Here is a 15,606-nt window from a genome sequence, read left to right on the forward strand (position 1 = left end):
ATCCTCGACGTTGCAGAGTGAGAAAACGGTCCATTGATAATTGCTTCCCATATGAGGTATCCATTATCCTCAGATCCTATAACATAGTCTTCGAAGTGATGCGCCCAAACTTCATAATCATGGGTATATAGAATGGGAATCTTCGTGGTTGAACCAATGCTGTTGGAAATATTAATGGGATTCGATTGCGTCTCGTCCATAATGATCAAATAACCTGTTTAAAGATCAGACTTGTAATAAATCAGATTAGGGCAAAACAATAAATATCAAGATACGTCAATAATGAGATGACGGCTCAATAAATATCAGTAATTGTGGAAAAACCCTAATTAAAACCTTTTCACAGAAAACAAGTGTATCGATTACACAACCTCCTGCTCTGATACCAATTGATGAGATTAAAACTTAATCTGGAAGATCGATTAGATCTTAAACAGGTAAATAAATATTAAATAGCAAGAATGAACGCAAAATAAAGAACAACTCAAGGATGAATCAAACGAGTCGAATGATTATAAAATAAACCCTCAGAAGAGCTCGATTAAGAACATCAACTGTAGAGGGTTGGAGGTTTACAAGAACGATAAAGAAATCTGTAATACTATCGTAATTCTCTAAAGCGTTAACCTAATATGCATGCAAGCATATCTTTATATAATAAACCTAGCAAGCTCACGGTTGGACAGGCCCAAAACCAGAGCACAAAATAAATGGACTAGCAGCCGAGCCCAAAGACGCAATCTTAAAACGAGTCTTCAACTCAACAAGAAGCTAAGATAAAACTTAAACGTCAAATTAAAAAATGCCCTTTTTCTCAAAAGTCAACCTTAAAAGTCAAATTTAAAAAGTCAAACTTGAAAATATCAAACTTAAAAGTCAAACCGAAAAGCTAAGTTTGAAAATTTAAAAGTCAAACAAGAAAGTCAAAGTTTAAAATCAAATGTCAAACCTGAAAGTCAAAGTCAAAATTTTAAAATAAAAGTCAAAAAAATAATTTTTTTTTATTTTTTATTTTTTATTATATTATTATTATTATTATTATTAATTTTAATTTTTTATTTTGGATGAAAAAAGAATTTAAAAGTAAAAGGAATTGAATTTTGGGGTTAAAAGTAAAAATAGTGAAACTTGCTGCGAAAAAGACGCTTTATGAATTAAATGGGGAAGGAATGTATCAACTTGTGGCCTAGAGCAGTTTGAAGAAGCGCCGCCTGGTGAACAAGAGGTCGTGAGTTCGAACCCCGTCTCCTCTGCTTCTGCTTCCTATTTTTTATATGCGAGGCTGCTGAGTGCGAGGATGCTGAACATGCGAGGTGCGAACCGGAAACGATGCTGAGCAGTAAACTCCGAGCCGCAAGCTCGGGCCGTAAACGTGCGAGGCCTCGGACCGCAAACTCCTTGGATCGCAGACACCAGCCGCAAACTCTTTGGAACCCTAGCCGCCGGCCGCAAACTCCTCGCTGATTACAACAAAAAAACAACGATTTTTTTGTCTTTGAAGCTCCAAAACTCGATCAAACAAAAAAACAACGATTTTTTGTCTTTGAAGCTCCAAAACTCGATCAAAAACCTTTTTTTATGAAAAACACGAAGAACAAACCCCCCTTATTTTTCAGAGATCTATCCAAAAATGCAAGAATATTTCGAAAATAAGATCAAATTATGCCCCAAATCTGACAAAATTGACTGATACAACTTGACTCTGATACCAATTGTAAGTCCCTAATTTGCCTGTGTATCAATTAGATCCGTTTGATGGTGCGGAATCCCAATCAAACGGATGATGTCAGATCAAATAGAAGAGAAATATAAGAAGAATATGATGAATCTATGTATGAATTTATTAGAATGAAGATCCGGATACAAAAGATTCACACACACACGTTTCTCTCTCTAGGCCGTAAACTCTCTTGTGTTCATCAATCACTACTCCTCACCCCTAACACCTATATATATACAAGGGAGTATGGGCCGGAGAACATGGGCCGTAAATGGGTTTACGGCCGTAAACACAGCCGTAAACACGTATACGGCCGTAAACACCAAGCTATTTACGGTCCAAGACACAAAAATACATTTTCGAAAAGCAAAGTATAAACCATATTTTGACCCAACAACTGCTTCAGGGAGTGAGAGCTTCCATCTCTCGATTTCCTAGGGTTCTTCTTCAAAGTGAACTTTTAGAACCAATTTGGATACTGATGTGAGAGGTAGCGATAGTGCCATAAGACAAGTGTTGAATGATACTTGAAGTGGCAGTGATAGTGACATCAATTAAATACTCACTTATACTTAGAGTGGTAGTGATACTGCCATCAGTCAAGTACTCACTGATACTTAGAGTGGTAGTGATATTGTCATCAGTCAAGTACTCACTGATACTTAGAGTGGTAGTGATAGTGTCATCAGTCAAGTACTCACTGATACTTAGAGTGGTAGTGATTGTGTCATCAGTCAAGTACTCACTGATACTTAGAGTGGTACTGATAGTGCCATCATGTAACATCTTGACTCCCAGGTATGAATTTTAAGAATTTTTGTACATCACATAAGATCTACTCGACAAGTTGGAGGCCCCAACTCGTCGTGTAGAAACTAATAAGGCCATGTGGATTATGGAACCTACTCGACGAGTTGGAGGATCCCAACTCGACGAGTTGAGGTTGTGCATGAAAACCTTAATTTTTAGGGTTTGCACCATATTTAAAGGACCTTAAGTCCCCTCACCGGCCTCTCTCACCATCTTATTGTCCAGAGAGAAACCCTAGTTGTGCTTTATTACTTTCTTGAGTATGTGTGAGCTTTGGAGAGTAAATATTGTGTTCTTTTGGGGCCTTGGATTCGACTGGAAATGGCTGAATATGTTAAGACAGGAAAACTCGACGAGTTCCTTAGCCAACTCGACGAGTTGGATAGGGTTTCCCACGTTCTGGATAGTGAGTGAACTCGGCGAGTTGATGAGATGACTCGACGAGTTGGTTGAGTTTTTCCCCGGTTTTTTGGACACTGAAGAACTCGACGAGTTCCTCTGGCAACTCGGTGAGTTGTCTCGAGCTCTTCATGATCTTCTGAGATATGAAGGAACTCGACGAGTCGGTAGATGCACTCGATGAGTTGGGTTAATGTGGACTATTGACCTTGACTATTGATTTTGACTTTGACCATGGTTGACCAAGTTTGACTTCTAAGGGTATTTTGGTAATTTGGGATTTTAATGGATTTAGTTATATGATGGTTACAGGCGGTTGAGTTCGGAGCTGTGTGTTGGGATTTGATTTTATCGGTTCAACACTACTTGTGAGGTGAGTTTCCCTCATTATACTTAAGGGGTTGAAGGCACCAAGGCCGACCCATTGGATTGATATCCTGGTAGTTGTTGATATGCTGAGTGTGAGTTAGATATGAATGCTAGTTTGATATGCTAGTCTGGCAGATCTGTAGGATTACTTCTGATATTGTCTGATTATCTGTATGTGTATTTAGCTGTTACATGTCGACATGTTGTGTGGGTAGGGTTGAGGTTGTACTGTTTCGTGCGGTAACCAACAAACCTTGGAGTATGCCAGATATGAGCTGAGGGCCAGGGAGAGCATGCCAAACTCATACTGAGGACTCCTAAGCATTCCAGATGCGAGTTGAGGGCCAATGGAGCATGCCAAATTCGCACTAAGTGATGATCATTTATATTCTAGTCTTAGGACTAAAGGGGAAAGCAAGTCATAAGTTGTGGGCTTGGGAGCAAGCTAGTCATAAGTTGTGGGCTCGAGAGCAAGACAAACTTATGATGTGGGCTCGGGAGCAAGCCATATGTGAGCTGTAGGCCTATAAGGCAAACCAGACTCATACTGTGGGCTCGGGGGCAATCCAGTCTGTGAAGCTGTGGACCCATTACATGCTATTATTATGTGTGTGCTATTTGTTATGTATCGGTATTTTGGGGGAACTCACTAAGCTCGGGATTATAGTTTTGGATTTTGTTTCAAGTACTTCGGATAATCGCGGGATGGGGAAGGCTTGATTGTGCACCTACTCACATTTTATGATTTTGATTTCTCGGATTCTCTGATATGAAACAATTTTGAAAACATTTTGTAATAACTAATGGCTTTTGGATGCTTGAAAAAGTTTAAAACTTTTATGAATTTTATGGATGTTACACATCAGTCAAGTACTCACTGACACGTAGAGTGGTAGTGATAGTGCCACCACTCAAGTACTTACTGATACTTATAGTGGCAGTGAATACCTATGGTAATCAAAAGGTTTTTAAAACAATTATTTCCAAAAATTTGAGGGATTACAACACGAGTTCGAAGGAAGAATCATTTACCTTTCATAGTTATTTGTAGAGAGAGAGAGAGAGAGAGAGAGTTCTACTAATGTTATCTAACTATCTGGCGAATATTGCTACATGCTGGAAAAATTAAGTAGCTCTTTGATCGAAAGATTCAACTCTACAATATTTGGACTCAGATGAGAGCTGCATAATAGAGCTAAATTTGAATTTCTAAAACCATTTAAGTCTAGAATCATGTCACTTACGTATCCTCCCAATGATTAATAGCATTAGTTTCTTATCTTTTTCTAAATTCTCATTTTAACAAGTGATTAAATCTATTGTTCATAAAAATATATCATCATTTAGTTGGTATGAAAGTTATTAACAAGGGCGTACCAATTTCCAGGGGTGGATCCTGGGTAGCGTCTCTCGGGCCAATGGAAAATGCTCTTCCCCAAGCATTACTTCCTTAATTTTTCAATCTTGGGTAGTCTCTTTTGAAATGGCCAGCTTCTCCACAATCATAATAATTATGATTTCCATGAGTACTAGTTCCTTGGTTTGTGGCATGGGTCGGGTTCCTATATGACTTAGTGGTGTGGCTCTTTATTCCATAATTGTTACAGATCGGTTCTCTACATGTACCTATGTGTTGGTAGTGACACTCATTGCATAACAGAAGATCTCCCGCATACTGCCTTAATGGAGTGGGTGATGAGATGGTTTCTACGTAAACTTTCCATGAGTCTTGTTTCCTCCATGCTGGTTGCTCTGATTCGTCATCAGACTATCTTTTCCTATTTCCTAATTTCATAAGGTCAGCCTTCTCAACCATAGTGCCTTGGTGGATTTCCTGATTGGTCATGATAACGGCCAGCCTCTTGGCACTATCATACGTATTTGGTTTCGAAGTAGTGACCAATCCTTGAATGGGCTGAACCAAATGTAACACCCGAAAAATATAAGCCAAAAATTTCGTTTTCAAAATCATTTATCAAACATAGATATCATTGCCATAGTGTAAAACCATAAAGCATGTATCTTGAAAACTCATAAAATCTAATAACATATATGGTCTCATAACAAATATTAGAGTAAAATCCCAGGCTAATCAATTGTGGTGTGTGTGCCATGCCATCAGCTTGAGCCCTTCCCTTTACCAACTGAAGTACCTGAAACCAAAACTGAAACTGTAAGCACAAAGCTTAGTGAGATCCCCCAAACTACCACATAACACACAAAACACAAATAGAAAATAACATAACTCTGGGGCTCTTCCCAACTGCATTAGGACGAATCCCGACATCGGCTTACCCGAAATCGGACTCCTGTCCGGCATCGGGCTCACCCCGGCATCCGACCGCATCGGGCATCGGGCTCACCCCAGCATCAAGCTTGCCCCGACACATACTCAACATAACATATATATATATATATATATATATATATATATATATATATAATAAACACATAACATAATCATGTAAACTACATCGGGCTTGCACCGGCATCAGACCGGAGTCCGGAACATATAACACATAAACTAGCATACTTCGGGCTTACCCTGAATACATAATACATGGCATAATGACTAACATACATCGGGCTTTCCACAGAACACATAACATATAACATAGTCACATATACTGCATCGGGCTTGCCCAACATCGGACCGGAGTCCGGAACATATGACACATAACACATAAACATGCATGAATCACAAAGACATTAAGCATACATAACTACTTCTCGGGACCGCCCTGGCATCGGAACGAAGTCCGGAAACATACAAACTGCATCGGGCTCACCCTAACATACTCTACTACTTAAACGGGCTGGCCTTGGTGCCTTAGACTTGTTCCTACTGGAGGGAAACTCACCTCGTGTGACTGACTGCTGCAAATCTCGGTGAGGAATCTCTGTGTGCTGCTCCGGCGACTCTTCGGCTATAAATTCCATAAAGACACTTAGTCAAAAACTAATACTGATCTTAGGGTAAAATGACCATTTTACCCTTGGCCAAAGTCAATCATCCTGGTCAAAGTCAACATCCAGTTGACTCGACTCACCGAGTTGGCCCACCAACTCGCCGAGTCCCTATTCTTTCCCTTACCCCAACCCGACTCTACTTGTCGAGTCTAGGAAGAACTCGATGAGTTCTCCTTCAACTGATATCGGGACAATCTTCAACTGACTCGCCGAGTTCGACCTTGAACTCGTCGAGTTCATCTTCATCATAAGTGCTACTAGTCTGTGACTCGCCGAGTTGTATGAGCAACTCACCGAGTCCGTCTTCATGGGTTGGGAGATTGCCTTGGACTCGCCGAGTACCAAGAACGACTTGCCGAGTCGACCATTTTCCAAATCCATTACTCGATTTCTGATGTATAACTCTCATCCAAAAGTTAGATCTGGGTTCCTTAAGATGGTAATACACGTAAAGTTATGAACTTTACGTACATGCATGGGACTTTTAGCTCAAAGGACCCAAAAATGAGGTCTATAGGATGCATGGGGCTTTCATGGCCGTAAAGCTTGCATATTTATGCCATGTACTCCTCCCTAGAACCTAGATCTGAGATATGAACCACTTAGGACGTCCTAACCATCAAAGACCAAGGTTTTGAGCCAAAACCCTCTTAATATGGGGACAAATAGATCTAAGAGGAAGAAGACCGAGTTGTAAGCTTGATTACCAGAAAAGATGGCAAATGAGGTGTAGCTTCTGGATCTACTCCTTCTCCCTTGGGTCTTCTATCTTCCACTTCTTGCTCTAGCTTCAAAACACACCAAGAAACATTCAAAACAACCAAGAAAGCTCAATATCACTTATGGAGGATTAGGGTTTAGGGTGAAATGCTCTGGAGGTGATGGAGGCTGGGGTGGAAGCCTCATAAGATGTTTAAATAGGGTGCAAACCCTCCAATTTAGGGTTTCACCCAGACAGCTCCTACTCGCCGAGTAGGTCACTAAATCCCCCGATCCGGAGTCGATCCTACTCGACGAGTTGAGCCCCCAACTCACCGAGTCCAAGAGTAAAATATAGAATTTGACTTGAATTTAAATGCGTACCTGATACCGGGTGTTACACCAAACCCCATATATTTCTCTCTACCTTCTTGTACTATGGGGTGAAAAGTTTGGGACAAAAAATAACGAGATCATTAAAGTGGTTGGTATAAGCTGCAATGTCTGCATCTTGCATGGTAAGATTCTAGAGCTCTTGTTCTAGCTTTTACATCTCCTCTCTAGGATATTACTCATCAATCAACAACTATTTCAGTTCATCCCAAGAGATGGAATTAGTTGTGCTAATGCCTATTGTTTTGGCATGGCTGTTCCACCATGGCAATGTTATATCCTTGAATGTACATGCATCAAATTTAACCTTGCAATCTTCAGTATAGAAGCTAATTTCAAATACTGAATACATCTTCTTGATCTAGCGAGTCATAACAACTACTCCTTCATTCCCATAGAAGGGCTTGGACTTGCAGTTCAGTAATTCCTTATAAGTACAGAGCCTTAGGTGACCTTCATTACCACCCTGAGTACTATCTCCTCTGTTTCCTTTGCCTTTGGATCAGACATTCCTCTTGGTTTCAAAGTTATCTAGGGCATCTGCGACCTGTTGGTTGATCAACGCCTCAATGGCTGCTAAGCCCATAACTACTGGGTCAAGGTTTGGTTGTGCCATAGGGTTCCTTATTGTGATTCTATCACAGTTGGTGTAGGAAGATAGTTTTAATTATTAAAGTTTTTTATTTGTTCTATAATTGTGGTTAATAAGGACTAAGCATATGGATTAGTGTAAAAACATCACGACAATTTTAGATTAGTAGTGGAAAACTTTGATACACTAAAAGGCTATTCCCAAGAGATAGCTAGAATACTATACTCTTGTATACATTGGCTTCTTATTGTTCTCGTAATCTAAAAATATTAGGGCATAACATGTCTGGGTAAGTATACCATACTATGTTAGAGAGCTACAATTGAGTGAAGTGAGCTCTTATCTTTGTCACACAGTCACTAGCCTTTGTGGAAATTTGACTTTTGATCCACAACTTGTACATGGAGCTTCAATCTTTTTATCTAGGCTTTAATCCTCTTCTAAACTTTTGGATATTGTTAGACAAATGTTTCCTTTGATGATTCCCAAGTCATCATTGATGGTGTGAATATGATTGACATGATGCGTGATGCGAGTGGCTAAGATAGGTATGACAGGATTAGAGGATGTCTCGAAGGGAGGGATGGGTAGTGAATCCTACAACGATTTCTGTACCTAAATTGGGGTGGTATCGTTTCCAAAGATTTTCATTATCATAGTTGTGTTTCATGCAGGGGCCTCCTGAAAAGGTCGAAATAACGTGACTAATAGTGGTGGTAGTGGAGCCTCTTCCTCGATGATGGATTCTAGCTTTTCTTCCTATGGCTATTCTCAGGATAACACTCGATCTCTTTCCTTATTCTATTTATCATCAATTTCAGTCTTCTTATTCTCATATTGCGAGAAATCATCTTCTTCCTTAGTGGGATTTATGTCCTTCTTAGCAAGATTGTCTTCCTCAGAGGACTCTTATTACGACTCTGCTGACTCTCTAGTTGTTTCTAAGGAACCGTCCTCCTCGTGAGGTTCCTCGTCGGGGTCAAAGAAAACAGGTGTATGAGAACCTCAGGAAAATAGATATCCTTGGTTTCAATGAAGAGTATCACTACTTGATCTATCTATGGAAATGGTTTTGTTACCTTGTTTCCAAGATCTGCCATACTTGTCCAGTGACCTTGTGGATCCTAAGGAAGGTTGTAGAACTCGTTACTCGGTACCTATTCATCCGACTGCCGAGTAGCGAGTACTTGGGAGTACTTGGAAGTACTCGAATTCATTAATTCATGTAAAAATATTTTTATGGATATTACATATGTCAAAATCATAAGTTTATTGAAATATATAACAAAATTAGATACATTAGAATACACAAAAACTGAAAAACACACAATGGTATCACTTCGTGAATAATTACTGAAAATTTAAGATATATATATATATATATATATATATATATGTGTGTGTGTGTGTGTGTGTGTGTGTGGTAATAATCGCATGTGTGTGTTAAATAATAAATCATTAAGTATATTATACATATTAATCATCAAGTTGGCCGGGTTTTACAACACAACTCACTTCAGTAAGGGGCTGATCAGGGAGTACTCAAATTTTTTAACTCGCATCGGTAAGGGGCCAAGTTGGGACTACTCGGTTGAGTAATTGGCCAAATCGACGATTTTACAACAGTGATCCTAAGTTTCATTCTTTCTAGAAGTACTAGTCTGGATAGTAGGGTTTAGAGTTCTATGGAATCCTCGAAATTTTAGTCTATGAACTACTATATTCAAGATTAGTTGTATATTGGTCTAACCATAATTAAGCATCGATGCATAATCTACACCTAGTTGTGGTTCGGGCCATATGTTGTTCTAGCCTCAGATATCATATTTTACCTAAAATCTCGAGTTTTGGTTTCTATGGTTTTTGTTGTATATACTTAGGTGTTTTCTCATCGAGGGATTGAGTGTGTGTGTGTGTGTATATATATATATATATATATATATATATATATATATCTTAAGTTTGTTTGCATGTTTTATTAATTCTTCTTTTGTACTTCAAGACTATCAAGTAAGGATAAGCCAGGTAGGAAAAGTCGGAGGGCAGGACCATTTTATCGTATAGTCATTCTAAAATCCAGTAACCCAAAGCGACTAGTCTATTCTTGACACCTCTCCCGTAAGTAGTCTATCAGTAATGTAATTAATAGTACTTTTTATTTGTAGGCCTTAGGGCAAACCTAATTAGAGTATAATCCCTTAGGCTATAGTCATAATTTTCCTGAGAAAGTTCTAGTATGCTATAGCCAACAACTTTGATACCAATCTGTCACACCCCCGACCGGTGCCAGAAACGCCGGGCTGTGCGACGTTAGAGTGTTGGATCACGGATATTGAACAATACAAAACAATATATAACATAGATATCACTTCCATTATGGTTTTAATATTACATTAGAATATGTTTTTGAAACACAAGAATTTCTTATACAAAAGGCGCATTGACAGTTAGGCATAACTATAAACGATAACAAGCTTTTAGTAGTTCCATCGATCAACTGTTGCTTCAGGTAGTGCGAGCTTCCATATCTCGGTTTCCTAGGAATACATATGGTTTTGAAAACGTCAACATAATGTTGGTGAGTTCACAGGTTTTGAATATTATACTTTGATAATACTTTTTATACATAACTTCGTTTAGTTGTATAAATATATTGATTTATATTGATAAGGTACCTTTAATTTGAAAATAGTATTCTACTATTCATAGATACTGCAACTTCCATATTTCTCTTATCGTTCGTCTTATGTACTACGAAAATGGTAGTGTATTCTTATCTCATGTATATGCTTATAGGAAAGAGTACTTCTACTCTTAAGAGCAGACTGAATGCTAGCGAACTCTCATACTTAATGTAGGTTAAATGGATATCGTCCAATATTAACCTATATAACTGTTTACTTAAGGCATGAATATCAAGGTTACAATGAGTTCCCATAATCGAGATTTTGACTAGAGATTGTGAAGGTTCGTATTGATTGGATACACTCAAGTATGAATAATGAAGAACAAACAAACAAGAAAAAGAGTAAACAGAAACAGAAGAAAAGATGATCACAAAGATGTTTTCACTAAGAAAAGGTTCTTACGAAGAGAACAGTCACACAAAGCAAGGCATAAAGCTCTATTAGGGTTTAAACCTAGTAGTATACTATACATGATTATAAAAATGGAGATCCCACTTATTTTATGGATATATTCTAATATATGTAAGGTCTGGTCCTAATTACTAAGATTACATATTAGATATCTATTCTATAATTACAGAGTATATCTACCTAATATACTAATGATCACTAAGATCATGGGGATCACATTGTCGCTCATCAAGCTGATGTTGGCGTTGGTGCTGGTGGACAGTGTGTTTGTGTTTGACTTATCGGATCATAAAGTATAACCTTACAATCTCCTTCTTATCTGATGATGTCATAACTAGTTTTCAAAGGAGTCATCAAAATCATCATTGGAGAACTTTTCAGCTTCAGTCAAAATCATAGGTTTTAACCACTTAAAGTCATCAAAATAAAGATCAGTCAAACACTTATTGAGTTTAAGAGAGATCGGCATATGATAACCTTGTTCTAGTTATTTATGATGGAAGCCCACCAAACGAAGATTAAATAGATGCTCAGTGGGTGTAGCAGGAAGATCCTCAGTGCATTGAAAGGCCCAACACCCATTTCTAACACTCTAACCTCATACTATGACCATCAACTCTTGCATGGTTGAGTTAAATCCATCGAGATGCCATTTTTATGAATAAGGCACCTTAAAAACATCAAGTTCTACCATCCCAAGCTTCTAGATTAACTCATACTCACATGAATCAACCCAAGGGACCAAAATATGTCAAAACCCTAACTAGCTTGGATCTAAGCAAAGAATCACCAAGATTAAGACTTTATACCTTCTAGAAGATGATGAAGGTGAATAGATTCTGGATCCACAAGCTTCAAATTAACAAGGGCTTCTCCAAAGGGTCCTTCATTCTTCAAGATGCACCAAACACACAACACAACACACACGTGGCTCAATATTCTCTAAAAAGGGATTAGGGTTTCGTGGGAAATGCTTTGGAATAAAGGAGGTTGATGATATTAAGAGGCCTTGGGGTTATAAAGTGCTTAAATAGGATCCAAACACTAAATTTTAGGATTTGCCCCTGGCTCGAGCACGCCCAACGTACCAGGAGTAAAACCCCATGTCCAAGATTCACCAAGGTACGCCCAGTGTACCAGGCCAATATGCAAAATAAATAAACACTTTAGAATTTATGAAATTTACCTGAAAACCGGTCGTTACAATTCTCCCCCACTTGAATCAGACTTCATTCTCGACAAACAACTCTAAGTAGAATTCTCTTATCTCTTCCTCAGGCTTCCATGTCCATTCTGAACCTTTCCGGTGCTGCCATTACACCTTCACTAGACCCACAACCTTGTTTCGTAATGTCTTCGTCTTCTTATCTAGGATCGCAACTAGTCTCTCTATGTAGTTCAGGCACTCATCCACCTGAATATCCTCCAAAGGAACCACTAGAGAATCATCAACCAAACACTTCTGCAACTGAGAGGCATGCAAAGTGTTGTGAATCTGACTGAGCTCCTCGGGTAGCTCTAAACGATAAGCAACCCGGCCCACCCAGGCAACAACCCTGAAAGGACCGATATATCTGGGGCCCAGCTTGCCCCACTTCCTGAACCAGATCACACCTTTCCAAGGTGAAAACTTTAGGAGTACCATGTCCCCAACCTGAAATTACAAATCTGACCGGCATCTATCCATGTAAATCTTCTGTCGGCTCTATGTGGTCTGCAATATCTCGTGCACCTGCTGGATCAACTCAGTAGTCCGGAGCACCACCTCTGTGCTACCCATAACTCGTTGACCGACCTCACCCCAAAAAATCGAGGTCCGATACTTTCTCCCATAAAGCATCTCGAAAGGAGGCAGATCAATGCGTGTGTGGTAGCTGTTGTTGTAAGAAAACTCAACAAATAGAATATATGTATCCCAACTACCACCAAAATCAAACACACATGACCGAAGCATATCCTCCAAGTTCTCGATAGTCTGATCACTCTGACGATCGTTCTACGAATGAAAAGTTGTAATAAGTGCAATCGAGTACCCAACTCCTCATGGAACCTCTTCCAAAATATGAAAGGGAACCGAACATCCTGATTTGGAACCACCAAGAAGGGAACCCCATTCCATGCTACAACCTCCCGAATATAGACATCTACTAACTTCTCCACGGAAATGCTCTCTTGAATGGGGATAAAATGCGCACTCTTGCTCAATTAGTCCACAATGAACCAAATCGAATCCACCCCTCGCATGGTCTGCAGTAGCTTCATGATAAAATCCATCATAATCTCTTCCCATTTCCAAATGCGAACAACCAACGGCTCCAACTTTCCGTGAGATCTTTGATGCTCAACATTGAATTTACTGCAAGTCAAGCTCCTCTCCACATACCAGGCAACATCCCTCTTCATGTAGGGCCACCCATAATCAAGCCGAAGGTCTCTATACATCTTTGTCGCTCTTGGATGAATAGAAAACCTCGACTTTTGTGCCTCTTGCATCAAACTCTGATGCATACCCCCAAAATATGGAACACAAACTCTCCAATAAAAGTTCAATAATCCCGGACTAGCATAATCAAAAGAGTGAACATGACCCACTATGCGCTTACTCTTCCGGTGCTCCTCTTTCATAGCCTCGATCAAAGCCTCTCAAATATTCTCCAAGAGTAGGGTAAACACAATCATCCTCAAACAAACAACCTTGGTCGGTGCATTACCCGAATTGCGGCTAAGAGCATCGGCCACCATGTTGGCATACAACCTCTCCCTCCTCCCTCCTCAGAGTCTCCAGAACCTCTCACAGATGATCCTCATGCTGCTCCTTTGTCTTAGAATACAACAAGATATCATCAATAAACAAGATGATTGACCGATCCAGCATCGATCTGCAAACCCGGTTCATGAGATCCATGAATGCTGATGGTGCATTGGTAAACCCAAAAGGCGTCACTACAAACTCGTAATGACCATAATGATTCCGGAAGGCCGTCTTCTGAATATCCTCATATTGATCCCTCATCTGATGATAGCCCGAACGTAGATCAATGTTAGGGAACTAAAACACACCCTGAAGTTGGTCAAACAAATCATCAAACCTTGAAAGCAGATAACAACTCTTCACCGTCAACTTGTTTAGCTCCTGATAATCAATACACATCACGTGGGAGGCATCTTTCTTCTTCACAAATAATATAGGTGCTCCCCAGGGTGAACTACTCGGTCTGATAAATCCCTTGTTTAACAGCTCATGCAGTTGTGTAGACAACTCCTTCATCTCCGATGGTGCCAACCGATAAGCTGCCTAGGATATTGGAGCCGCAACTGGGATTAGATCTATATAGAACTCTACTAGCCTCTTCGAGGCACTTCGGGAAAGTCCTCCAGGAACACATCTGCATACTCTCGAATAATCGACACATCATCAATCGTCCTCTTCTTCTCCTCTATGGTGTCCAACACATAAGCAATAAAACCCAAATAACCATGATGTAGATACCTCCTAGCTCTCGTGGTTGAATAGAAAGCTGGTCCCCGCTGAGCATCCTCGCCATGAATAACCAGTTCTCCCCCACTTGTGGTTCGAAAGCAAATTAATTGGTGCCCATAGTCAATAATCTCCCCATTAGGACTTAACTAATCCATTCCCACGATCACCTTGATCTTGTGCAAAGGGATAGAAACCAATCAGTCAGATATCGCTCGCTGAATAACTCCAGAACACAACCTTGATGTACCCTCGATACCCGCATTGGGCGATCATCAGCAATCTCTACCTCTAATGGATAATCAAGCTCTGTTGGAGTGTCACCGAACCTCTTGCTAAGCATAAGAGACACAAACGATCGGGTGGCGCCCGAATCAAATATGACTAAAGCTTAAACACCTTTCACTAGGAATGTCCCTAGATAACAATAGTTATATAATAATAAGCATAAACATCATGGAAAATAATGAAATAGGGAGGACATACATACTCGCAACCACATTTGGCGTTGCGCGAGCCTCCTTAACTATCAGCTAGAAAGCTTGGCTCCTCATCACCGATGCCTCCACCTTGCCTGGCGGCCGTCGATAATCCTCAATGTCGCTGGAGCGGGTGCTACCACCACTTCCTCTGCTGCCAAACTTAGACAACCAGCCTTCTTGTGGCCCATCTTATTGCAATGAAAGCAACTCAGACCTGATCCTTGGATGGTGGTGGCAGTACAATCCCTAATGAAGTAACTAGTCTTGCCATACCGACCCCGTCCCTTCTGGCCCTTCAATCTCAAATCCACAACCTTGGGCTTCTTCCTTGAGCCCTCTGATACCTGCACCTGAACCAGTTTTCTCTTCCTTACACTCTCCAAATCAATCTCCTGCTCACGAGCCCAAACGATCATATAACCCTATGTCTTATAGCAAGACATACTCACGAACTCCAAAATCTCATCCTTCAACATATCATGGTACCGAGCTGTCTTCATCTCCTCCTTTGCCACATATTACGGAACCAACAAATCGCTCTCACGGAACATGGCGGTGATCTCCGCCACAGTCTCGGTAGTCTGGCGAAGGTCCTG

This window comes from Lactuca serriola, chromosome 3 (assembly GCF_051521515.1).
Source record: "Lactuca serriola cultivar US96UC23 chromosome 3, Lser_US96UC23_V15, whole genome shotgun sequence".
Classification (NCBI taxonomy): Eukaryota; Viridiplantae; Streptophyta; class Magnoliopsida; order Asterales; family Asteraceae; genus Lactuca; species Lactuca serriola.